Genomic DNA, 26419 nt, shown 5'->3' with positions numbered 1-26419 from the left:
GTGTATTCTCAGCCCAGAACCCATAACATGATACTTTGGGCAAAACATCAATGGCTTTCCATATCTGAATGAAAGCCACAGTCCTGGTAATGGCCTCATACTGCCACTTGCCTCTCTGACCTGATCTCCTCCCCGGCCTCGCTTCTGGGCCTTTTGATCTCTGGGCTCCTGCAGAAATGTGAGCCAGGCTCCTGTCTCAAGGCCTTGTTTCCTCTCCCTCCATTCTGTACCACTCATTTGCTCACCTCTTGGGACCGTTGCTCAAGTGCCACCCTTTCAGGGAAGCCTTTTCTTACCAGCAGGCCCGTGGCTATCTTAATGTCTGTGTCAGTAACAAAATGGTGCCCACCCTGGAGGTGCAGTTCTGCGGTTTACAGGGGGACCAGCAGATGGGCTGCTGCGCTGCTGAACTGAAAGGTACCTGTGGCACGTGGTCAGTTCTGTGACGGTCCTCTTGTGCAAGCTGTCTGGAGAGCTGCGCAGAGTCAGTTTTGTGTAAAGAAGAAACCCCTAGATGGTTTCAGCACCACGCGCTTCCCCAGCTGGTCATACGTCTGTGGCGCCCAAGATGTACAGTGTCACATTGAGGCCCTGCGGAGCACTCCTCCCGCCTCTCACCACGTCTCCCTGTCCACCCCGCCGCCTGCCACCCCCTTGATTTATTTCCATGGCATCTCCTGCCATCCAGGAAATGTGAATGTGGGACCACTTGTTCAAAGTACTAACAATTTCAAGGTGACACCAGCACAGCGTTCGACCAAGCACAGGTCCTTCTGATCTCAGGGCCTTGTGCATTTGCACAGATCACGTGCCCGTGAAGTTGGCTCTGCTGTCATCTAAGAGACGACGCATTTCACTCATGTGTTCAGCTTCCTGTTTGTTTTTCTCATACTCAAATACGAACTCAGCTGGGGCCTGGGATTTTTCTGCTCTGTTTCTCTGTTATATCTGCATCAGCCAGAAGAGATTCTTTGTTGGATAAATGGAGGTTCTAAGCATGGTATAGGCTTTAACTATATTGTCTGCAAAGCTAATTTTACAAATGAGAAAGCTGAGGACGGTTGAACACTGGTCAGTGTGTTGTCACACGTGTGTGAAGGTGGGGGCTGGGAAGCTGTTCCACGTAGAAAGGAAGAGATTCTGAGGCGCAGTGACATTTGGGAACTTCCCCAAGAGGGGGCATTTCAGTGCCAGAGCCCTGCTCTTTTTCTCTGGGTCCCGCTGCAGCAAACAACTTATTTTTGGCTCCTCTGCTATGAGTGGGTGAAGAGAGCAGTCCCACCAGGAAGGCAGCCAGCGAATGTATTTCACAGTTTCTCTCCTTGCACTTGAAAATGCCCTTGATAATAACATTACATATTTTATGTAGCTCATAAATTATCCCGTTTGCTCCACAAAAAAGTCTCTGAAATAGACAGAAATTGCACTTTTCCCTACTTTATACATGTGAAATTTGAAATTCAAGTTAGCTAAGATTATGCAACTTTGTGAGGCGTGGGGCTGCCGGACCCCACGTTTTTTAAGTCTTGGTTTCTCTTTGGGTTCTGTTCAAAAGTTGATCATTTCAGAAAATGATTTTTTATATTTATTGCAGGTTTCTTTGGTACATGTTTACATTTTTTCGATTTCTAGGTAGTGAATATACTGAAGAATGTCATTCTTTTTCTTAAAGCTCTGATGCTTGCGAATCCTGTGTAAATCCCATGATGAAACTACGTATACGTCAAGAATTAGTTTCTGATATTTGCATGGAGTTTAAAATTGGTGTGGTGTAGCACGTCAGGTGCTTGGTAAGGTGTTTGTACATTTATAAATAGCTAGGTGCATCGTTGCGTTGATTCAGGTATTAAAGGGCAGTTTGCTCTGGTGGCTTGTGATGAGCCGGCAGTGAGGACGCTTCCTGGAGGACCATGATACAGGCAGTTGCTGACGATGAGTGTCTATCAGTTGAGAAGCAGATTGTGTTTCTGGGAAAGGTAGCTTGAAATATTTATCATTTTGGTGCTTGGGTTTCTTGGCATTCGTGATTGAATAATTGTTTCTGGATAATGTTGTCAGAAACCAGACGTTCTAAAAATAAAACACACTCTCATAGGATTAACCTTTTTTTCTTCAGGGTAGGGAAGGTTAGTAAACCTTAGCACTTTGCATATGGTGCCTTGCAGTTCTGTTCCTCATCCTGAGTCAAGTGATGGTGCTGTGTCGTCAGTAGTTATTTCGTACACGTGTTCACAACAGGCTCAGTTGATGTTTATGGATTCAGCCAAGTGGACTCATTTTTTCATAAGTCTTACCTGATCTGAGACAAGTAGGTGTTCTTTGCTTTATAAATATGTTTTCCCACAAGCGGCAGTATGTAAACAGAGTCACACATTAAATGTGGCAAGGACGTGGTTATTTAAAGAGATCCTTCCAAGAAATGGAGAAGCTTTGCAAAATCAGTATATCTTATTTATTTAGATTTTGGGCTAGGTCCTCCTTTCTCTCCTGAGTTAGCCGTCAAGTTCACTATGTGCTAAATATCAAGAGTGACTGCGTGAAAAGTTCTCTCCAGAGAAGCTCTCACTCAGCTCCAGCATTGACAACACAGCTTCTGAGATACAGAAAAGCATCTGTCAGGTGTTACACACAGAACGAAGAAGTGTCTGGAGAAGTTGAGCACCGCTTCTCTCTGCTTCGAGACGGGGTTTCCCAAGCACATGAGCATCTGCTTGGTTTACACGAGTGTCTCGTGGTCCCAGGGGTTACTGTGTGTCTCGTCTGAGCTCAGTCGACACGATAAGTAGGCACAGGAAAGGGCCTCATCACCGCCATGCAGTGACTTTGCTCCCGTCTGAGATGCCAGCTGTGGTTTTAGTCGACGCTTGGACCCAACACTCGTTCCTGACGAGACAGTTGCTTTCCTCCTGTACTCACGTCAGTCGGTGTCGTCAGTGGTGGTGAGGGCTAGGCTGTGTTCCTCAATTCCGAGTGTCTGAGCTCTTGTAAACGGGAGTTTTGTGACCTTGGGTCCCTCTCAGCCCACCTGTTGAGGACTTCTTGGTCAGGCTGGAGTATCTGGCCTTCTCTCTCTGATGGGTGTAGTGTTTATTACTTAATAGTATAATGGTAATAGTGTGATACGATACTGTTAGTGTGGGTTTCTGGTTAAAGGCGGCCTGGGGAACAGTACTTACCTGACTCTCTTGGGCGGTGTAGCAGTGGGATTTGTGGTCGTGAGTATGTATGGATTCACTTGGGCCCCAAGGACCTCTTTTACTTTTAGGTTTTGAGATATGTTGCATAAACTAGGGAAAACTATTGAATTTAGAATACATAAAGAAAATGAGGGGATTTCCCTGGCGGTCCAGTGGTGAAGACTCTGAACTTCCACTGCAGGGGGTGCAGGTTTGATCCCTGGTTGGGGAACTAAGATCCCGCATGCCCCGGGGCACAGCTTAAAGAAGAAAAGAAAAGAAAATGCTGGGTGTTGGACACTTTTCTTGGCTGTGTGGCCTTGGAGAAGTTACTTAACCTTACTTAAGTCACATTAGATGCCAATTTGTCTGGTAGAACCCTGACTCCAGTAGAGAGATGGAATCTCCTCTGCCTGTCCAGGTTTCTCCTCGCTGTTTGTACCACTCAGCAGACATAACTTTCTGTTAAGTGACATCCATGCTGTAGGGTTTTGATGAGGTTTAGAAATACCATGTGCACATGTTTAGCACAGTGCCTAGCCTCTCACGTGTTCAGTAAAAGGTCACTGCTGTCGTTCTTAATATATCTGCTACTATCCCAACAGCTGCTACCATTAAATTATTTTGAACCATATTAGGCCAATAAAGAGGTGACACATTCTTAAACCTCTGGGTTAACGTTCTGCACCAGAAACTTTATATGTATTATTTTATTTAATCCTCATGACAAACTAACGAGGTAGTTATCACCTACCCGTTACGTAAATGTAGAAACTATAGCTCAGAGCCATTAAGAATATTTGTGTTCAGAATCTTTACGCAATTGAACTGGGATTTGAGCTCAGTCTGTTTGATCCCAAGTTCTGTGTTCCTTCCTTGATACCGTGATATATCAGAGATAAATCTAGAAATGAAGCAAATGTGGGTTAGCATGTAAATATTCCTTCCTGTGTCAGCACAAGTATCTCCTTTACCTTGACCTCCATAGGTCTCTTTCAGTATGTAGAAGTAGTTCGGGGAACTTGATTTTGGGCTCAGCTGCGCACCTAATTTCTGTCCACTTCCATGGCTGCCTTGAACCCTGCTTAGCTTTCATGGTTCCTTAGTCCCAGGAGACAGCCGCTTGTAGCCTAGGAAACCTGCCACTGACATTTGACTTGGTGGCTCTGTGATGCAGCAGAACGTGTACCAGGCAGAATAATTTCCAGCGGACGCTCATAAAATATTAAGGAATCAACTATCTGCCAGGGAGAGAAAGGATGTGGGAAGGTTAATGGAGCCGTTTGGGTGCAGAAAATCTAGAGTCTTATAGACGTGTTTGAGGGGCTATTCTGGGGCATTAAAGGACAGGGTGTGTGTGCTATCTTCTCTCTCCTTGCTGGACCATCATCTGATATTTCACTTTTCGCCGCTCTACTTCCTTTCCCAGCTTCGGAAAGCATTATCACCACCCTCACCACCTTAAAGTTTCTTTTTAAAACTTGAGCACAAGTAGAAAAGGGAATAATATGGTATCGTGTGTGTCTCAGCTCCTTGTCTTTTGCTGTAAAGGCCCCATCGCTGGTGGAATGGGTGATTCTGGCTGTGCCTCGCGGCTCGTGGGATCTCCGTTCCCCGACCAGGGACTGAACCCGGGCCCCCAGCATGGGAGTGCTGAGTCCTAACCCCTGGACTGCCAGGGAACAGCACCCCCCCCCCCCCCCCCAGCGTCTCTTTGGCACGCAGATTATGCTGAGCTGAAAAGGAATCAAGGCCCAAAAGACTGAGGAAGAAACGTTGACCTTCTCCGTGACTGCCTGAAAGCATTTAGATAGCGGGCCCGTTCCCGAACTAGAGCGCTCATCGGGATATCTGCAAAGAATAGGGGCTGGGTGTGTGTGTATAGGGCGCTTTTAGGGATCAGAGTCCGCGCTGTGTCCCGTTTTCTCGGCAGGGCCCAGCAAACGTGTTTACCGGACATTTGTTTTTCCACCTCTGTGGGAATTGCCTTCCTTCCCTTTGACGTCCCACACCACGGCCGCCAGCGTTCCCTTTCGTCTTTAATTGAAGGGGGTGTTTAGGGGAGGGGTTTGCCCATTTTGATGAGCTACTCGGTTTTCCTGGGTCTCTCCCGTGTATACGTGGTATTAACCTTTTACTTGCTTTTCTCCTGTTGATCTGTGTCGTGTCAGTTTACTTCTTAGAGCAGCCAGGAGAACCTAAGAGGGTAGAGGAAGATTCCTGCCTCCCTGGCAGTGCACTGCATTTTTAGCGGGGACCCTTTTCAGAGACTCTTTTCCCCAAATAGGAAAGTCTACAAACTGTTTTTCTCCCTTAAAAATACCATATGGGCGCTTTTTGTTTTTGTACCCTAATAATATACATTCTTCTACTACTTTGGGTAAGGAAATTAGTTTTCTGGTACAAAATTTAATTTGAAATGAGTCAGTGATTTATAATGTTATTTGAAGTAGCTGAGGTGAAAAAACGTATGAGGTGAAGGAGGAAATTTATGCTGTGGTATAATGTTTGCAAGGAATGAAAACATTGGTGAAGCAGAATTATCTTCAGATACATTTTTGCAGGCAAGCAGAGCTGGAGCCCTGTATACAGAATTTCGATTATCTATGGACGTTTCCTGGCACAAACCTGATACGAAAATTGGTTTGCTGTATCCTACTTTGTGTGTTCTAGAAGATTTCCCAAAGAAGATAATTCATCTGATAAAAGTTGCTATATATAAGCCCACTGTGCGTTTGAAAACAAAAGCCCTTGGAACGTGACAAAATGACAGTGACCGACAAGGACGCATGCAGCTAGAGTTAAATAGCACCTTCCAAGCTATAGATTAAAGGGTATTTCTCTTTAGTTTTTGAAACTACTGGGAGACGCCGGGCAGATCCAAGATGCTAGGTTTTGTGCAGAGTTTCGCAAAAGGCTACAGGTAAGCTGCAGTAATAATTACATGGTAGAAGGGTAGGTTCCTCAGTCATGACCTTCATATAATATGCTTATTACAGAAAGGCATTAAAAGGTATCCAATTTCACAGCAGCTGGACAGTGCTAAGTAACTCCAGCAGAAGATCAGGCATTGTGCCCTCTGTTACATTGACTAGAATTGGAGTGCTGCAGAATTGGCCCTGAAATTAAAGTTTTTATGTTTTAGATGAACCAAGGTATCTGAGATTTCCAATCGCACATAGGCAGACAGCGTGAGGATTAATGTGGGTGTGCTCACAGCCGGGATTAATTAGGAGTGCTGAAAGGAAACAGGTGGAATGGGTCAGAGTTTCCAGTAATCCTCAAATGGAAAAAAAAAAAGAATGCACTTAATCACAGAATGCCGAGAGCACAACTACAGCTGTCTGTGATCGTGATGAAGCTGATGGTGGCACGAGAAGGAAGACCATGTTGAGGAGCGTCATGTATTAGCTATGCTGACATGTCCTAAAAGGAAAGAAATGACCTCTCATCTGTGTAGTCGTGTATTTTATCAAACCAACTAACTACCACCAGGCGCACGCAGAAGACAGGTCCCCGCTGAGTCCAGCACGAGGTTGGCACCAAACTGCTCCTGCTGCAGCGTCCTCTCAGGGTGTCACATCGAGGCTGTCGGAGGAAGCGCCGCTCCCGGGGGGCCCCTTGTGCCGCGTGGCACCTGACGAGCTGGATCACAGACATTGCTGTTCAGGGCATGGTTACTCCCTCCCGCATGCAGGAGGCTGTAGGGGGACCCTGGAGGTTCTGCAGATATGCTGCAAGGTCTTGAGGCACGGAGCTCCAGCGGGGAGATCCGTCTTTGGAGACATCCGCTGCATGGAGTGTCCTACAGTAAAGATAAGGTCCTGGGAGAGCGAGCACGACCATGGCTCGCCCTGCCGGGTGCGCAGCAGTGTAGAGAGCGGCGGTGAGGCTCAGGTGCTGTCTCTCCAGCAGCGCGGATGTTGGTTTTGCCCCCGAGGAGGGAAGGGGTTTCAGTTTCCTCGTCCGCAACATAGAGGGACCAGTCGTGTTTGCGCGTCGGGCTGCCGTGAAGGGAAGTGGGGTGACCCGCGCACGCTGCTTGGCGGGCGCGACCGCGCGCCGTGGGCTCAGTGCACGTTTCCTGCTTCACTGAAGCGGCTTCCTAGCGTTCGGGGGCGCCGAGATGTACGTTCCTGTGTGTGCTTTTATCTGAACTCAGCTCAGCTCTCAGGGTGGTCTGTTCGAGGTTACACAGCCACGTCTGGCGTAAAACTTAGGCATTTTCGGTGAGTCGTCAATGCGAGGTTCTGTTCTCCGCCTCTTCCCCAGGCTGATCCCGAGGGGCCTTTGGGTAGCTTTGGCACCAAGGACGTATCCAGTGGTCTGCGTAGCTTTTCACTTGCCGTCTGCTGCTGTTACGTTGACAGAGGGCCTGCCCCCTCTGTGTGACCCGGGGAGGCTGGGGGACTTGCTGTGGCGCCTTGGCGCCTGGGCCCTCGGTACTGAGCTGCTCCTCCGGTTCCATTGGCCCCGCAGCCCTTGCGGACGGTGCTTCACGAGATTACGTTTATCATTGTGATTATTTGTGTTTCTGACTCTTTCAGAAGAGTATTCCAGGGGTTAGGATAACACAGACTAAGTACCGGTGCTAAGGGACAGTTTGTGTGACTGTCGATTTCTTCAGGGTCATGGTGGTCCGTGGGCAGCTCGTGACGAAATCTGTAAAAGCAGTTATCGTCGACTCTTGAAGCACACCAGTGTGAACTGCGCAGGTCCATCCACTTGTACGTGGATGTTTTCCAGGGGTAAATCCTGCAGTCCTGCACCATGTCATCTGCACTGGTTGGGTCTGTGGATGTAAACGTGGGGGAACCGTGTACACAGAGGGCTGACTGTACCTTATACGCAGATTTTCAACTGTGTGCAGAGTCATCGCCTACAAGGCCAACTGTAGTTTGATTACTGATCACTGTAGCTGAAATTTAACCTCAGGTGTCCTGTTTCCAAATCTCATGTTCTTTTCACTGTTGGTATCACCACCTCCGTTTTTTTTTTTAAAGGTCTATTTTTCTTATGAAATTTTCCTTTGTATTTTAAAGCGAGAGCCTACATTCCACCAACAGGAGGGCTGAGAACACTCCACTGCTCCGGACCTCCTTGGTTCCACCTAAAAAGTCAAGAGAGAGGCCTAGGTTCTTCTTCCATTTTTCCCGAGCCTTCTCAGCCTCACTGTCACGTTTTGCCCTGCACCCATCAGGACATGCTTCATTTGCCCGTCATTCCTTTATTCTCCACGAGAAACCCCGGACTGTTCCTGCGTGCCGATCCCCATCAGGGCTGCCTGTCTGCTCTTCTGTCTCCGCCTCTCACTCTCCCCATCGCCCAGTGCTTTTCACAGGGGGCCCTTCAAGGTCCATCCTCAGCAAAACCTCCGTGTTCTCAATTTTCTCTGAACGGTTCTGTCACCTTCTTGTCCTAATGATAACCTGGCTCTTCGGAGGATCTTGCGTCCCCTGCAGGTATCTCAGGTGGTTGCTTTTTCCTCCAACAGCCCTCCTGCTGTTGAAGCCGGACGTGGGGAAGTTTCCTGGTTACTCATTCCGCCTTTGTCCTCCCTCAAACACCGCGGTGCTGAAACTCCTGTCAGCTGGCTGTACGATCTGCTGTCTCTCGGTGCTCTTATCCGCTGATTCTTGAACTACTCTTCTACGTTTCTTGGTGATTTTACCTTATCACTGTTGATTCATGGAAATTGTAATACAAACGTGCATAACCCTTCCAGCACCTGGGCAGCTCGGCTTCTTGAACCCCGTTTCCCTGGCAGGCTTGTCCTGCTTCCTACTTCAGCCGTTTCACCCCTGGTGGTCCTCTGGCCGTGGCACTGCCAGTGGCTGTGCCCCCCACACAATCCCAGCTTCAGCTGTCCCGCTCTCTGTCATCTGTGGTCTTTTAATTCCGTTTACTGTCCTGGAATCCTTCTAGTATCCGCCATTCATCCTTCAACCCCTGCAGGAGCTTCAGTCCGTGGATCTTACCATCTTTTTGCTATCCTCCGGCCTCTTTATTCTCTCAACCCTCTCTCCCTAATTTTAATCCCACCGCCTTGTGTGTATTCCTAGCTCACTTGCCCTTCTTTTGCGCCTTTACACTTCCCTGGAGGAGGACGGCCTTCTTTACAACAAATGTCTCTCTTTCTTCACTTGTGCAGCTGATTGAGGCTAGAGTAAAACAAGCGGACTGGTATCTTTAAACCTGTAACCCTGTACCTCAGGAGGGTCTGAAATGCCTCCGGGCAGTCATGCCTGCCTTCTCTGGTTTGTGCCCTCTTCCACTCTCTGCCCACTCCATCGTTTCTCCTCTCTCCTCAAAGCCTAGTGCCCCTTCCTCATCCTCACTCTTCGCTGCTGACCTTGCGTCCTGATTTATTAAGACTGAAGGACCCACGGAGAACGTCTGCCAGCGCATCCACCCAGCCCTCAGCCTCTGCCTTCCTGCCTCCTACCACAGAGCCGTGCTCGCAGCCCTGTGGGCACGTTGGAATCAGCTGTGAGTTTATAAAACTCCGGATGCCTCAGCTCCTGCACGAGCCCAGTTAAATCGGAACCTGTTCGTTGGGGCCTGAACGTTGCATTTTTAAAAGACTGCACGGGGGATATTTCTATCCTGCCAGCATTGCCGTAGAAGAAGAATTACCCCTGTTTTAACCTGAAGCGAATCCCTCCACTTGTTCGCTGGAACCGTGAACCCACCTGCCACCTCCCGAGGACATACCTGCTGATTCTGCCTCCTCTTTCCGTCATCAGTTACTCACCTCTCAGGCGGATCCCTTCCAGCAGCACACGTTCCGTTACATCCTCGATATTTTTGAGATGTTGTTTTCGCCGCACTTCCCCACCCGTTCTATCACGTTACATCCCTTGGCAGAAATCTTGCTCTTCTAATCTGGTGTTTGTGTCACCTCTCCTCTAAATCTGCTCTGGTTAAGGTAACCAAAGACCTCCACGTGGCTGAAGCCAGCGTTCGGCTCTTAGCCCTCATCTTCCTCCACGGATCAACAGCATTGGACACAGCTGATCACACGCTTCTCCTTGGTAAACTCTCTTTATGTGGCTTACAGGATACCACACCCTTGGTTTCTCTGCTACCTCGTTGCCTCTCAGCGTCCTTTACTGTTTGCTTCTCTTTTCCGTGAACGCTCAGTGTTTGTGAGACCTCGGCCCCAGTCTTGAATCCTCTTCTCTCTTCTGCATGCACTCACCCACGGTCGTACCATCGAATTCTGTCTTCAGATGACATCACTGTGCTGATGGCTCCCAAACTAGCATTTATGTCCAGATCTTCATGCTTCACTCGCTTACGTATCAGATTGCTTAATCCAGCAGTTCCCTGCGGAGAGCGGATAGACAGCCGACAGCCCTTTCCATCTGAGACGGTGGAAATTCCGTTCTTCCATTGCTTGACTCCAAAACCTTGCAGTCGACCTTGAGTCCTCTTTTTCTGTCACTCGCATTCAATCTATCAGTAAGACGTCCAGCTCTGCCGTCGGATCCCATTCAGCGTCTGGCCGCGCCTCACCACCCGCACTGTCGTTGCTCCGACCTCAGTGCCCGGCGTTCTGACCTGCCCTCCGCCTCCACACACTGTATCTCAGCCAGGCAGCCAGAGGGATGAGCACCCGAGTCAGATCTTTTCAGTCCTCTCCTCAAACAGCCCTGCGGTTCCCTTTGCCACTCAGAGTGAACGCCAGTCCCTCATAAAGGCCCGTAGATCCCATTATGACGTGGTCTGTCGTTTTCTTTCGAATGTTGACTCCTGCTCTGCTCCAGCTACACTGGCCTCTGAATCCAGCAGTCACACCCCTGCCTCTTGGCCTCTGCACGGGCATTTCCGGAGGGGATTTTTGCCCCAGATGTGCTTGGCTACCCTCTCATCCTCTTTAAGCCTGCATCTTCTCTGCGAAGCCTTCTCTGGCAACTTTCCACTTGTCCATTTTTTCCCCAAAGCATTTGAATATTACTGCCTGATAGTCTATATAGCTTACTTAATATTATACTATTATTAGAAACTTATACTGTTCTATGTAGTATGCGTAATGATTTATTCAATTGTCAGTGGAAGAAAGGAATAATATTTCACGGTTCACTTTCTCACTCAGTGTCTAAATTAGTGCTGATGTGTTACATCGGTTATATTATGTCGACACTGTAGATATTTTAACTTCGGTGCTTGATTGTGCTTCAAGTGGTTCAGAAATTGCCTTTGTGATTACTACGTTATTTTTAAATTTTGCATATAATAACTTCACATTGGTAGTGAACTAATAAGACTGAGAAATGTTAGCATGAGTCAACATCAAGAAAGTGAAGTGGAAAATTGAGGATATAGTACCGATAAGCTAGGCCAAAGATGTATCTTCCTGAACTAAGCAATCTGAAACAGACGTTCTTGTTTTGGGTTGAGTGATTAACTACCATCCATTCCCCTGTTGCCCAATTTCCTCCTCTTCACTGCAGAGTTAGACCCAGGGATCACGTGAGCCGGATGAAGAAATTGACCATCATACAATTACAATCAGAAAACAAAATACTGTGATCAGAAAGATTGCTTTGGGGCGGTGATATTTGATCTGAGTGTTTCACAGATGGAAAATATTTATTCAGAAAGGCAGTGAGAAGAGCTTTCTGGGCAAAACGTGCCACATGCCAGTGGGCTTGTACAAGAGAAATGGCAGTAGCGATGAGAGGGTAGTGTCTGGGAGAGGAGGAGTTGAGAGGGGGAAAGCCTGGCTCAGAAAGGTATAGTGAATATCAGAATAACAGGGTTTCTGGTTGATTCCTCTGTGCCCTATTTCCAAAGATATCTTCTGAATTTCACACAGAGCATCAGAAAAAGGAAGCCAAGAGGGAAAGTGGTCTTGATAGTAATTCCTTGAGAGGAAATTGAAATCAATACATTGTAAGAAGGAAAAATGAAAATAATAACTGCTTTACACACATTTTCTTATTTAATTCTTTTAACACCTCGAAGAGATTGGAACTATGATCATCATCTCCGTTTCACTGAAGAAGAAATATGGCCGGTACTGGCAAACCCAGGTGTGAACACACATCTTTCTGACGCCCGGGCTTTTATTCCCCAAGGAGCCTGCCCTGCTGAGTAGGAAGCCTCCTGGGCCCCACACTGGAGGTGCTGAATTAGAATCTCTAAGGGCGGAACCCCGTCGTCTGCATCTTAAACAAACGTGGTTCTTACGCCTAGCAGCACTGAGGACCCCTGAGCTCTGCAGTGCTGCTTCTCGAGAGCTGTATTTGTTCATAAGATTCAGGACGCTTCTGAAAAGTGTTGTCCTTTTGTTTCCAAAACGTGGTTATTGATTCTCTTCCATGGAGCTCGGCTCTGCCTGCTGGTGGCCAAGGTCCGTTGTTGTTGTTTTTTAACTACGTGGCTTCTTGGGCCTCCAGATCCATGCCTGATGTAGGAATTGTGTGACCTTCATAGACCTATACCCAGTAGCGGACAAACATCCTCATCCAGTTCTTTTCAGGCCCCACGTAGGGCTTGTCCCCTTGGAGATGTAAGTGTGCTGGCCCACTTCAACATGCAGCAGGAAAGATGCCCTGTGTCTGAATACCTACCAGCTCCTTCCCCTCAATTTCCCATCTGCTGAGCTTCCTTATGTGTTGCTCTAGAGCGCGTGGGTCAGTTATAGAGGGGGGTTAAAGAGGGTATAGAGTTTGATCTGATAAAAGCAAAAGATTCCTCACCTGAAGACAGGTCGTCCGTGGAGTGCTGTGTCTTAGTAGGTGCTGAGCCTCCCAGCAGTCAGGCAGAGCCTGGATGCCGCGTTGTCAGGGGTACCACGTGAAGGACTGGTAGAACTCAGACCTTATTATTGAAGAAAACCAAATGTTTCGTTTATGACAGGCCAAAGGTATGAAAAAAATTGTGCATTTCTTTCAAAATGCTGTCTAGACTTGGATTCATAGGGGCAGTGTCATGGTTTTTTCTTACTATTTCATTATCTCATGAAAGGTAAGAAAGAAGTTTCCTGGTCAAGAGAAAGTCTCCACATGTAGTGATTTCCGACCTAAGCTGTTCACATAATCCTGCCAGGTTCTCCTGATGGTCACCCCTGCTGATCTTGGACACTCATCTTCCTTTCCCTCTCCTATCCGCGCACATTCAAGTGGCAGGACCGGGGGCTGGGAGAGCCATGCGACTCACGCTCCTTGCCGCGTTCAAGTTCGAGGTGCGGCTCCCAGTTGGGCATGTAGGTTAATTAGACGTGAGTGACAGTGATGTGAGTGGACGTCTCATAGTTAATGTAGCTGTTATGAATACACTTTCAGGCAACATCTGTGCATAATTTAGATAAAGAAGCATTAAACCTGAAGTATGTCCTTTAAAAATTATTTTTCAAGCAAAAATGGAGAGCATCTTAATTTGCAGTTTTCACTGTGATTCTCTTAATTGGGAATGAGATCTTTTTGAACCCGTACTACAGATTCACTGTGACAGGTGGCTCAGGTTTCCCACTCAGAAATTTTTTCTAAATAAAAGTGGGATGAAGGCAGAAGCCAGAAGTAGATGAGTCACAAAGCCAAGAAATCAGAGAATTAAAAAAACAAAAGCATAGTATTGCAACCAAAGGTGAAAAATGGAAAGAGACAATAGAGAGTCTTTGTGTAAATTTTAACAACTTCAAAGATGACTCAACAGTCATGCTTTACTTTGGGCTAGTCAGATTACAGCTGGAAGGTAAAAATAATAACAGTGTAAAAAACAACTACCATTAATTAAACCTTTACCATTTGTCCGATACCATGCTGAGTATCATACAGACTACATCACATTCAATCCTTATAATCAACCTTTGAGGTATATAATGAAAATTCTGATTTCTTAGTACATGGAAGTTAAAAAACAGACTCAGAGAGGTTAAATAATTTGCTGAAGGTCAAACAGTTGGCAATTTTTAGAGTTAAGGTTCTAACACAGATCTATGAGACCCCCAAATGTCTTTTTAAAAATACTTTATTATATTTAGTTTTGGATCTCATCTTTCAAAGGGATGTAGGAAAACGAGCCTGTTCAGAAGAGAGTAAGCTCAGTGACAAAGGCTTTCGTGCCATCTCATGTGAGGAAGGGCTGAAGGTCCTGGGGATGATTTAGATCAGCCAGGGAAAAAGTGAGAGCTGTCCTCAGGTATTTAAAAATGGATGTATACGTGGGGCTCTGGCTTGATTTACATGGTTTAGGACCAGGTTCTACGGGGGAAATGAATCTGTCCTAATTGGTGGGAGTGAGTTCCTTTGCTAGGGGTGATTTCTAGAATATGTGGGACACCCACTTGGTGGGGATCTTGGGGGGATGTTTGGACTACATATATCTGTGGTCCCTCCCAAGCCTTAAACTATATTAATTTGTGAAAGAGTTGTAGAACAAGTTGCAAATCATGTCCAGGGTATGACACATTATTTTCTTATACTACATATATAAAATAACTGTTTTATAGCCTGTCTTTCCAACCAGAAAACAACTCTTGAGAGACTAAAATTCTTGGACGTCTAATGTTTTGTCAACTCTGGATCCCTGGCCTGGCACGCGGCTCACCCTGAAATGTGTGTTGAGTGAATCAGTGAATGGTATATGATCATTTTAGAGTGAAATCTTGAAAATGTAATGGCAGGTCCTGCAGTCTATCCATGAGAATATTTTTTAGAAATCTCTTTATTTATTTACTTACTTACTTACTGGCTGCACTGGGTCTTTGTTGCTGTGCGCAGACTTTCTAGTTGCAGCGAGCAGGGGCTACTCTTCCCTGTGGTGCACGGGCTTCTCATTGCCATGGCTTCTCTTGCTGCAGAGCACGGGCCTTAGGTGCACGGGCTTCAGTAGTTGCAGCGCGTGGGCTCAGTCGTTGTGGCGCACGGGCTTCGTGGCTCCTCAGCATGTGGGATCTTCCTGGAGCAGGGATGGAACCCCTGTCCCCTGCATCGGCAGGTGGATTCTTAACCACTGTGCCACCTAGGACGTCCCTAGAAACCTCTTTTGAAGGAAAGTCTCCCGTGTGTGGGATTTTCTGTTAGGTAGTGTCTGCTTACTGATGGACCAAGGGAGTCTGTACCTGGAATAGCACTAATCATTTTCATGGGGCTGAGGGTGACTCGTAGCTTCTAATCCCCAGGCTTTCTAAATAATAGATTCCAAACCTTCTGGACACTCTGGCGATGGCTCGAACTCCCACACTTCGGCCCGCTGCACAGATTCTGGGGAGCGGCGTGCTGAGCGTGGTCCTCATGTTTTGGGTCTTCCTCTTCTCATGTGGGGCAAACTTGAGGCCCTTTATAGAAATTTAATATTAGATCCCGAGACATGCCATTTCCAATGGCAAAATTAAGAAGTAAATGACTTTTGATTTTAATGCCTCCCAGCTGAACATTTAACACTGTCACCCCTTCTACCGACTGAAATTCTACCCGTGGGTCTTCATCCTTAAAGTTACGGCTTCAGGGACAGGTGTGGGGCGCGAGAGTGGTGATTAGGGTGGATTTCCTCGTGTCCCCACATCTTTTCACCCTTTTGGCGATAAGCAAGACCGGTCTCATTCTTACATGGCATTATTATACCTGTTTAGAATAGAGGAAGGGAACCAATCTCTCTATCACAGAATCCTAGGATGTTGGAGCTGTTGGGGGCTGGCGTGACGACCTAGCCCGACTCCGCCAGGTTAGGTGTCCTGCCTCGGGTCAGCTGGGGGCAGTGCCCTTGGGTCTTTCTCTTCCAGGCTTGTAATTGCTGTACCGCACGCCGCTTCCAAAGTTCTTATTTAGATAGCTTCCTTTCTGAATGCAAGGAAGCCACAGCCCTCAGGACTCAGTGTTGGGCCCTGTCGACGTGTCGTGAAGATACTGCATCTAGCGTCTCCTGTCATCCGACTGTCCTGCCACCTCCTTTCCGGCTGAGCATGGCTGCCTTGGAGGCATCTGTTTTCCGACCAGACGGTGCCTCTCTTGCGTGAAGGACTTTGGCTCGTTACTGCCGACCCCATTCATTTGCTCAAGAATCAAATTACCGAGAAAGGGAAGCCACGCAACAGGTATTAATAAGGAGTGTTACAGATACGTGGAAGTTGGCATCCTGATCCCTGTCCACGCGCTCCCTGCTTTTCACGTCCTCCTGACGTCTGTCCTAGAAAACGGAGGTTTGACCCACAGACGGAGGCTAGGAAAGGAGTCAGGCTTTCCAAGTGCCATCTTAAATATTGCAATTTGGAGTCATAAAAGTTGGGGCGTATTTCTTCCCCAGTGTCTCCCAGTTTTGTTTTGTTTTGTTTTGTTTTCTGTGCTCACAAAAGCAATTGAATTAGAGTTCTCTCTAGGGGTTAGTGTATATGATAATCAGCACATATGTTAGGAGTTTTATAGGGTAAGTGTCAGTTGATGATGGTGGTTTCTTGGGCTCTATGGGGATGGGCACTTGGTCTAGTGAGCAGGGCTAGTTTAAGCTCAGTTTCCTTGCTTAGCACCTTCTTTCCCCACCCATTTTCCTTCCTGGTTCTCTCTTTCTTAACGTGGCCTTCATTCCAGTGTATCAAGCCTACAGCCTCAAAACTAGGAGAGAAGATTGTCCACGGTTACCTCCATGGCAGTTGTTGCAGAACGTTTTTATTTATTTTTATTTTTTAAAAATTTATGTATTTATTTAATTTTATTTTTGGCTGCGTTAGATCTCTGTTGCTGTGCGCCGGCTTTCTCTAGTTGTGGAGCGGGGGGGCTACTCTTTGTCCCGGTGCGCAGGCTTCTCATTGCGGTGGCTGCTCTTCTAGAGCACAGGCTGTAGGCTCTCGGACTTAAGTAGCTGCAGCATGTGGGCTCAGTAGTTGTGGCTTACGGGCTTAGTTGCTCTGAGGTATGTGGGATCTTCCCGGACCAGGGCCCAAACCCGTGTCGCCTGCATTGGCAGGTGGATTCTTAAGCACTGTGCCACCAGGGAAGCCCTGTGAGTGTTTTTAAAAATTTGAAGTTTGATGCTTTGAAGACAGACATCCTTCACCTATTTCCTAAACAGACGACCACTCCTTATTGTACGCCACCAGAAGTTTTCCTCTCATCTGGGTAACCAGTGTAGGATTCTGTAAGTTTTTAAGTCTGTAACCCCAGGCCCACATGGCTGCTTCCTTCCCGTGATAGCGTGGGGCTTTCAAGCTCTGACCCAAGTCAACTGAGGTCAGAATCGAAGCCTCTGATTTGTTATCCGTTCCTTGAGTTTTTTGTGATTCACTTTTGTTTTATCAGAGTCATGCAAAATAAGCTTTTAAAGAGGTTGACATTTCTTAGCTGTACTAAGAGGCAAGAGAAGAGTTTGCTCCCACACGTGGATGCTGGGGTGATTGTGGCTACGCTCAGCAGTGATTCCGGCGAGGACGATAACGCCAGGAGCAGAGTTAGGGCCTCTCTTGGCTTCCTTCCTGTCCCTCTGAATATGCTGCTCTGTAGCTGAAACGCCGGAGAGTCCGTGTCTTGTTTTATAAAGGACTGTGAAAGACTGGATTTATACTCTAGGGTAGTGTTGATCAACAGAAATGTGGGCTGTATGGCTTACGTATTATACATTAAACATATATGTTGAACTTTTCTAGTAGCTACATTAAAAAAGATAAAGAGGTGAAATTAATTATTGCAATGTGTTTTCTTTAAATCAGCATATCCAAAATACCATCATGTCAACACGTGACACGGGGCACCATTCAGGTGCTCGGTCAGCACACGCGGCTGGTGGTGACCGTGCTCGACAGCGCAGTTCTGCAATGAGAACAGCGCGCATTTTGCGGCCACAAACTCCAGCATGAATAGCATATAGTACGGAAATGAGCACTTTGAATTCCAGCTCTGGCTTTTACTGTTTGGGTGACCTTGAGAAGCTACTTAACCTTTCTGCACCTTGGATTTCTCATGTGTGAAATGGAGAATTAATTAATGCCTGGAGAGCTGTTTCGAGGCGTAAACGAGATTGTGTACGTGAAGCGCTGGGCACACAGGCCCTTGGTAAGTTGGTAACTGTCGGTATCGTTAGCTTCCGCTGGGGAGTTTAGAGAAAATTTTCAGGGTCTCCCTCAGTAAGGGCCGGCTGGGAACTGTTCGTGAGGAGGCACGAGGCGTTCGCTTGTGTTTGGCTTTGGTTTGGCGCTTCTTCTTTGAGCTCCTCTGCATCCTTTGTGGTGTCCTGTGTTGTTTGCCTTGCGTCGTGCCCTCTCCCCGCCGGAGCCTTGCTCACTGTGTCTTGGCTGCTGTTGTGACGTCTCACCTTCCAAGGTCTTGACGTGTCTCCTTCAGAAGCCTGTCGTCAATCCTGGTTTCATGCCCAGTCCTGTTTGTGACTCACGGTCTAGGCCGGAGGCTTGCTTTCCACTTCCCTGGAACCAGCCCTGGTTTTGTTCTTGCTCTGCCCCAGAAAACAGACTAGGTCGGATGACCTTGTTCACGGAATGCATGGCGGGTGTGGGCTTTCTAAAGCTGCGGTGTGATCTTCAGTGCCTGTACCTCAGCCTGACAGTGAATTCCGTATTGGGTTTAATGTGGTACTGCAAGGCACATCAGTTTAAGGGGCTGTGTGAGTGGAATGTACCCTGCTGTGACTAGGCCTGCAGAGAGTTAAGCAGAACTTAGCGTGGCTTGAGCATCGTGAGTGTGAGAGACATGGCAGGGTTGTTGATAGCATAGGGGCTTTGGAAGATTGGGCCGATCTCAGTGCCTCTGTGCTTGAAATGTTGCCCAGAGTCTGGGTGAAGGTGGGAGTGGAGAGTAGAGGACTGGAGTGAGGAAATTCCTGCTGCTGAGTGATTCTAAGGGTGCTAATTATGGTAAATTGCTATGGGTTTTGGTTTGGTTTTTGTTTTTAAATGCAAAAATCTAAACTCAAAGAAGCTTTCCCATCCAATCTTAAATGAATGGCCCAGAAAATAAAACATGAAGTAAACATGGCTATTTCCTTCTGAAAACTGTGAGGACAAACTACGAATAAATTCAACCTTTGTGAACTTCTGTATGTGCTATATACCTCCTCAGCCAAGCGGGGAACGTGGAGGCAAATTACTTGTCTTGTTTTCCTGAAGACAAAGCAACAGTCAAGTATCTGGTCTTTGAAACAAACACCTCCTAAAATAGAGTTGTTCAAATCATTGGCAGTGGTAGGGCTTCTGGTTCCTCACTTTGAAGAAACACAGATGGTTCAGATTTGCACAGGGTGTTTTCAGGAGTGGTGGGAAAGGGAGTACTGATTCTGGCGGGACTGGGTGTTTTGCTGTGCTGCGTGGGGTCTTGACCTGTACCGAGTTTTAAGACCCAGTCCCATGCCTGCCTCTTTCACAGCTTTCCCTTACATGTATTCTTTTTTTTTTTTAAAACGCATTTCAGTCTGTAGCACGGATTTGGTAAGAATTCTGCACCACCCTGGGCAGGCTCGCTAGGAGTCTTGATGAGCCTGTAAAATCTTAATGTTATGTCAGATTTCTCACGCGTGTGTTTTATTTTGCAGCTAAATTGGGAACTTCTTGAGGACAGAGGCTTTCAGGTCACTTTCGCCCCCAGCCCTGCCCGGAGGGTGTTTGTTAATTACGTTTCTCTCAGAGTCAGCCTTGGGGAGGGTGCCGTGCCCTGAGTTGAGAGGCGGGTGGACAGTCAGAGGCTTTCAGCCCCCCGCCCCCAGCGTCTTCCTTTGTCGGCTGTCCGCAGCTCTGTGCTCTGTGAAAGGCAGGAGGATGTGGCCCTTGCCAGTCCTCTCAGTTAGTCATGGGAGTTCTGTCCCTGATACTCAAATTGTAATACATCGAAGAATAAAGATAGGAGAATGGTTCTCTCCATGCTGTGGGTGGTACCCCTAAATTCCATGAATCATCTCATCTACTTAGTGCACGCCGTGTGTCCTGGGGACTGAAAGAGGAAAGAGTAGCCACCAGCTCCAGCACGCACACACACGCATGCACGCACGCAGGCACACACACGGATGTGCGTGACTCTTCTGGGGACTTGTTTTGTGTTGTACGGGGAATTGTTCACACACTTGAATTTCTGACATCGGAGATTTGCCTTCTGTATCCTTGTCTTTTCCCATAACCACGTTTCGTAATGGTTTGTTGAATAATGCACTAGCTTTACGCATTTAAAAGGCAATATGCCTAAATGTCCATCACCAGATGAATGGATAAAAAAGATGTGGTACATGTATACAATGGAATATTACTCAGCTGTGAAAGGGAATGAAACCGGGACATTTATAGAGACATGGATGGACCTAGAGACTGTCATACAGAGTGAAGCGAGTCAGACAAAGACAAATATCGTATATTAACACATATATGCAGACTATAGAAAAATGGTACAAATCAGCCGATTTGCAAGGCAGAAATAGAGACACAGATGTAGAGGACAAACGTATGGACACCAAGTGAGGAAAGTGGGGATGGTTGGCGGGGGGAGATGAATTGGGAGATTGGGATTGCCACGTATACATTACTAATAAGAAAAAAAAATACCAAATTGTACACTCTAAAAAAAACAGTATGTATATTATTTGCTCCTTTCAGTGTGCAGGAAAAGTTTTCCTTCAGTAGACTCCTCTCAGTGACTATTTCATACTGTTGCTACTCTCTTCAAGACCTGCTCAACTTTTCCACTTTGGTTTCCCACAGCTTGCCACGTCTTTTCGTTCAGGCGTGTCCACGCTCGGCTCTGCCTTTCTCCCGTCCTGTAGGTGTTTAGGCAGCGGTTCCCAGTCTCTTCATCGTTTGCCGCTGCTGTTTGATCCCTTCCCACGTGACTCTCTGTCCCCCTCTGGCTGCCCGGCCCTCGCACCCTCCTGGCGCGTCTCACACCCCCGTGTCTTTGGTGTAGGCATCTTTTCCTTTGCCTCTCCTTAAATACTGGCATTTTTCGTAGGGATTGAACTTCCGCACCTCTGCTAATGCCAGACTCTTTGCTGGTTGACCATCTCCCGCCTCTCAGTCCTGACTGCCCCCGCCCCCCCCCACATCCACATGTGTGTTTGCCGTCTGCATGTCTCCCCCGAGGCTCAGCATCTCATGGAGAAGTGTCCTGCTGGTCAGCTTTACCCGTAAGGAGAGTGTGTTTCTCACCCTCGCATCCCCCTGGCATGCTTAAAGTGCTCTAAAATTGCAGGATTTTTCTTACACTTGGGTAACTCTCCTCCATTTTTACAGACAAGAAGATAGAACCTTGAAAAGGTTGTGACTTCAGGGTCAAAATGCTCGGTACAGTTTACCGATTTGTGACTGAATACGTATCCTGTGTGGGGCCCTGGATGCCTTTCTCTCCAGATTTCCTGATCTGTGAACATCCTTCCTGGTGTCCGTGGGGTTACAAACTCATCTCTGGTAGCTCTCTGACAGCGAAATGCAGGCTCCTTCTCGCTTCCTGAAATGGCACTGTTGGATCACTCTAGGATTAAAAATTACACTGCAGGCCAGAGAATAAACTGACTTTGGGGGAACGTTAGTATCAGTTTGGCTTAGATTGGTAAAGAATGCAACATTCTGATTATACAGTGGAAAACAGGGGTGGGAAAGACCATGAAGTACTCTCTAGTTCATTCCTTCATCCTCAGATACAGGCAAAACTATGTCTGTGTTGCTCTGTAAAGAGATTTTCCCAAATTTACGTGAAATAAGTTCATGTCCTTTAACGATATTATGTTCTGTGGGTCATTTTTTGGTGTTTGATTTTGGGAGTCTGGGCTGATGGTTCTTGACAAAGTTCTGGGACATTCTAGCACCACGTGTCACTGAGTTTGACACTTTCAAATTTATCTTCTGCATATTTTCCAGAGCCCCCCTGGAATCCACGTCCTTTAGGAGGATTTGTGACCTTATAACCGGCCGTGTGGAGGGATACGGGCGACTCTTCCCTATTTCCAAGTTAGCCGTCAGTGTTTAGAATAGTTACGCTTTTTCTTGATAGCCCATCAAGGACCAAATTTGTGTCTCTGCAGATAGTCTGAATCAGGTGGTACATACTTTCCTTGTTAAAAGGGAGATTAAAAGTAGTGAAGATGTATGTTAACAACATGATTGCTGAACTTGGGCTTTTTCCACGTGTGTTCAGGTGAATTAATAAAGCACTGAAAAGACAGAGCTCTGGGGCCCCTTTGTGAGAGGGTGTCTGCGTGCCTTACTAGCAATAGACAGATGTCAAAGGCATTTTGTTCAGGGACTTAATAAAATGAGTGTTTGCCTTTTGGTAATTTTCAAAAACCCATTATCCCCTGTGTATGAGAAAGGAATTCTGCATTATGCTTTGCTTTCATAGCTGAGGAGGACAAGAACCATTTTTTCTAATTAAAATCTCATTTCATACTAATTTGCTGTGAGGAAGTTTTTCTTGGAGACATCCACAGTCTTTAATATACGGGACAGCGTCTGTCCGCTGCTGCTGAGACTGGTGATGCTAACTCTGCATTTATTGAGCACTTTTGTGGTTTACACATCCATCTGTGTACAGTAGCAGACTTGATCCTTAATGTAATAACATCAAGACCATCTTACCCTCTGAGAGGTTAAGCTGCTGATTTATTTTCCTTAATTGGGATCATTATTATAGCTGTTTATGACTCTCAACATTAGTGCATCGATGTGAAGGTAATAATGCCGTCGGGTTATTGAACTGTGATTCCAGAGGAGCTGACCAGTCATTGCTCTTTCCTTCATGGAGCGTCTTCTGTCATGGCAGGTAATTAGCACACTTATTTAAAGGCCTGGTCATGGCTTAGGCTTTTGAACAATACTTACTCTTGACGCAGGTGAGTGACTACCTTTTTAAGACAGTCATAAAATAGTTCTGTTACACGATAAGAATCTCAGGTACCGCTGAATTAGGTGCAGTAATTCTCTGTGAAACAGAACAATACTTGTTGGCTGTATTCCTAGATTTAACCCATTAATGTTATGAAATGGAGAACCAGGAAATGAAAAAAAAACCAAACTCTGAAATCTCCATTGGGTCCTGAGTGTACACTTTCTTCTGATTTCTTTTTAGCATCTAATTTTTAATGACAGCCTGCTGAAGATACGGCATTAAAAAATACCTTGGCTGGTAAATAAAGCCCACGTGGTAGATTTTTGTACTCTTCACTGAGTTAACGGGTCGAGGCCAGCGAGACGTCTGCTTGGCAGCCTCTCAGCCGCCGCGGTTCTCTGAGTGCAGCTGCTTTTCTGGTCCCGTGCGGTCCACGCTCAGGCCAGCAGTGCCGCGGACGGCTTGCCCGTGGGACTGAATGACGAGTCCTGAAATCCCTAGGAGGAAGCACACAGCCACGGGTTGCCGAACCTTGTGGGAAATGATGAAGATAATAAGCTGTTCACTGAAGTGCTTCCTCCTGTGCTCTGTGTGCTGCCCGCTTATCTTGGTTCACCACTTCACCTAGGAGAACACTAAGGCTCTCAACCGAGTCCCAAAGCTGCTCCGGGGCTCGTCGCGTAGCCCTGGCACCTGGCACAGCCTCCAGCACAGAGTATTTGCTGAGGAAAGACACGTAAGATGCGCAGGTACAAACTAGGAAGAGGCAGAGCCACGTTTTCAACGTATACGTAAAATCTCTCTATACTCTCGTTCTCCTACTCCGCCTCTTCAGTGCCTGAGTTTTGGGGGGAGTTTGTCCCACCAGGAAAAAAAAAACCTGCTGTATTTTTCATTCAGATGTCTTCACTTCTGTGTTGAATATTGTTTACCTTAAGCCTGGTATGGTAACTGCAAAGCCAGGGGGCTCTTTTTGTGCATTATGTCTTTAGAACATCACCGTTAATTGCTACAGTGCATTGATGTGGATCAAATTTTGTATTTTTTTTACCTTATTAATAACGTACTTGATATAGAAGGATGCTTTGAGGTTTTTTTTTTTTTTAAGATTTATTATTTTATTTATTTTTGGCTGTGTTGTGTCTTCGTTGCTGTGTGCAGGCTTTCTCTAGTTGTGGTGAGCGGGGGCTACTCTTTGTTGTGGTGCAAGGGCTTCTCATTGCCGTGGCTTCTCTTATTGCAGAGCTTGGGCTCTAGACGTGTGGGCTTCAGCAGTAGTGGCACTCTGGCTCAGTAGTTGTGGCTTGCGGGCCCTAGAGCGCAGGCTCAGTAGCTGTGGTGCACAGGCTTAGTTTCTCCACGGCGTGTGGAATCTTCCTGGACCAGGGCTCGAACCTGTGTCCCCTGCATTGGCAGGTGGATTCTTAACCACTGTGCCACCAGGGAAGTCCTGCTTTGAGGTTTCTGCTTCTAACTTCTGTGATGTGTCAGTCTTTTAGTGTCTCAAAAGCATAGCTTTTAAGTTGCAGAAATCTTTAGCAATTTCTGATGATGGATCTTGAAAAGTATAACAGGACTTTCCAAAAGCCAGACACTTTTCTCAAATCACTTAGGGTATTATTATTCCATTGTCTGAAAGGCAGGTAATTTAGTGAGTGTAAATTACGATTGACTTTGTAAAGAAGAGCCTTTGCTCTTGAACGTCCTCAGAAGTAAAAATAAACGTGAAATTTTCAACTTCATGAGTGCAGTTGTGTTTTTGACTCACACGTAATGGTTGACTGACAGAGAAACTATAGAGCTTTAAAACCACTGTTTCTTAAAATTAGAGAGTAGCACACAAGTCAGGCAATTTCCCCAAGGCTGTTAAATTTGACATTAAAATAAAAAGGATTCAGGGCCTTTTTTGGGAATGGCTATTGGGTATAGAAGGAGGGGCTTTATGAAATTTTTTTTTTCTGTCATAAATACTTATTGAGTGCCTACTACGTGCGAGCCACCATTCTAGACCCGGTAGCGTGGAACCCAGTGGTGAATAAAGCAGAAAAAGACGTGGAACTTAGATGTTAGTGGTAGGAATCAGAAAATATACACAGAAATGCACAGATACATTATTATTGATAGTGCTGTCCACTGGATGGAAATCGACTGGCTGCTAAGCTATGCGTGATAGTCCGGAAGCCCTCTCGGAAAGATTAAATTTGAACAGCAGTCTGAAGAGTGAGGGAACGAGGGGGACGTCCAGGTAGAGGAACGAGGCAGGGTGGAGCACTTGAGGACGTGAGTGTGACGTCTTTAGAGAGGAGGTGAGTGGCAGGGAGAAGGATCCGTGATCACATGGCAGAGGTAGAATGGGCCGGATCCCAGACAGCCTGTGAGGTGTGCTCAGGCGCTGGGCTTTTGTTCTGAGTAATAACAGTGCGTTGGTAGTGCAACGGGAAATTTTCAGTGGGGCAGTGGTGAGATGTGCCTGTGAGAAAGAAATGATGGCTCTGTATGTCATTAGGAGAAAAAATTGTACGGTGAAAGAGCGGAAGCAGAGAGGTCAGAAGGGAGGCTGTTGTAGTAGTGAAGCAAGAGTGGAGGTGCGGAAAGGTGGGTGGGCTTGATGTGCTTCCAGGTGTCGAGCATAGGAGGTGCTGAAAGGTTGGCAGTGGGAGAGAGAGAAGGGGAGGGGTCACGGGTGACGTCTGAAGTTTTCACGTGACCAGGTGGTGGTTCGGTGAGGAACCGGAGAGAAGTACTGGGTGGGAGAGGAGGGTGGAGATGTGTCACTCCACTGTTTAGGTGTGAGGAATCTACTAGCCATCTATTTGGAGATGCTACATTTTCCTGCCTCCCTCGCTCCCTCCCTCCTTCCTTCCCTCCTTCCCTCCCTCCCTCCCTCCCTCCTCCCTTTATTCCTTTCTCCCTTTCTTCCATGCCGCGCGCGCTTGCCGGATCTTAATTCCCCCACCAGGGATTGAACCCTCAGCAGTGAAAGCAGAGTCCTAACCACTGGACCACCAGGGAATTCCCTAAATTTTCAATTGAATATGAAAGTCTGGCTCAGGTTCAGATGTCAGGGTTGGAGGAAAGTTTTTTAAGTGAACAGTGAGGAGATCATATTAAAGCCCTGGGACTGGATGAGGTCACCTGGGGATGTACTGCAGACAAAGAAGGCTCCAACAGAGCCTTCAGTCGCTGTGGTAACCATTCAGAGGTCAGCCAGGAGAGCAGAGAGCAGCCACGCACCCTGAGGATGAGAGGCCAGTAAGGTGGCAGGAGAACCGAGAGGGCGAGGGTGTTCCGTGCTTCCCTCCTGGAATAGGGAGACGTGTTTCGACACGAAGCGTGGGCTCAGTTGTGTTTATGCCACGAGAGGCCGTTACCTCGAGCACAGGAAGTGGTTTCTGTGCTGCTCTGTGAACTGAGCTTGGAAGTGTACCACCTCCAGCTTTGAGTAGGATGGGCGTGTGGAAAGTAGGCATGGTTCTGATATCTTCCTTTAAA

At 46.9% G+C, this 26419-nt stretch overlaps 1 protein-coding gene across 1 annotated transcript in view; it reads left to right on the top strand.

The window, feature by feature from the left end:
• Positions 1-26419, top strand: part of TAFA2 (TAFA chemokine like family member 2) — a 437366-nt gene that overhangs the window by 226252 nt on the left and 184695 nt on the right. The gene's annotated exons all lie outside the window — the stretch shown is intronic.

The sequence above is a fragment of the Hippopotamus amphibius genome, chromosome 12, assembly GCF_030028045.1.
Source record: "Hippopotamus amphibius kiboko isolate mHipAmp2 chromosome 12, mHipAmp2.hap2, whole genome shotgun sequence".
NCBI lineage: Eukaryota > Metazoa > Chordata > Mammalia > Artiodactyla > Hippopotamidae > Hippopotamus > Hippopotamus amphibius.
This window is presented reverse-complemented; position numbering and strand designations above follow the sequence as displayed.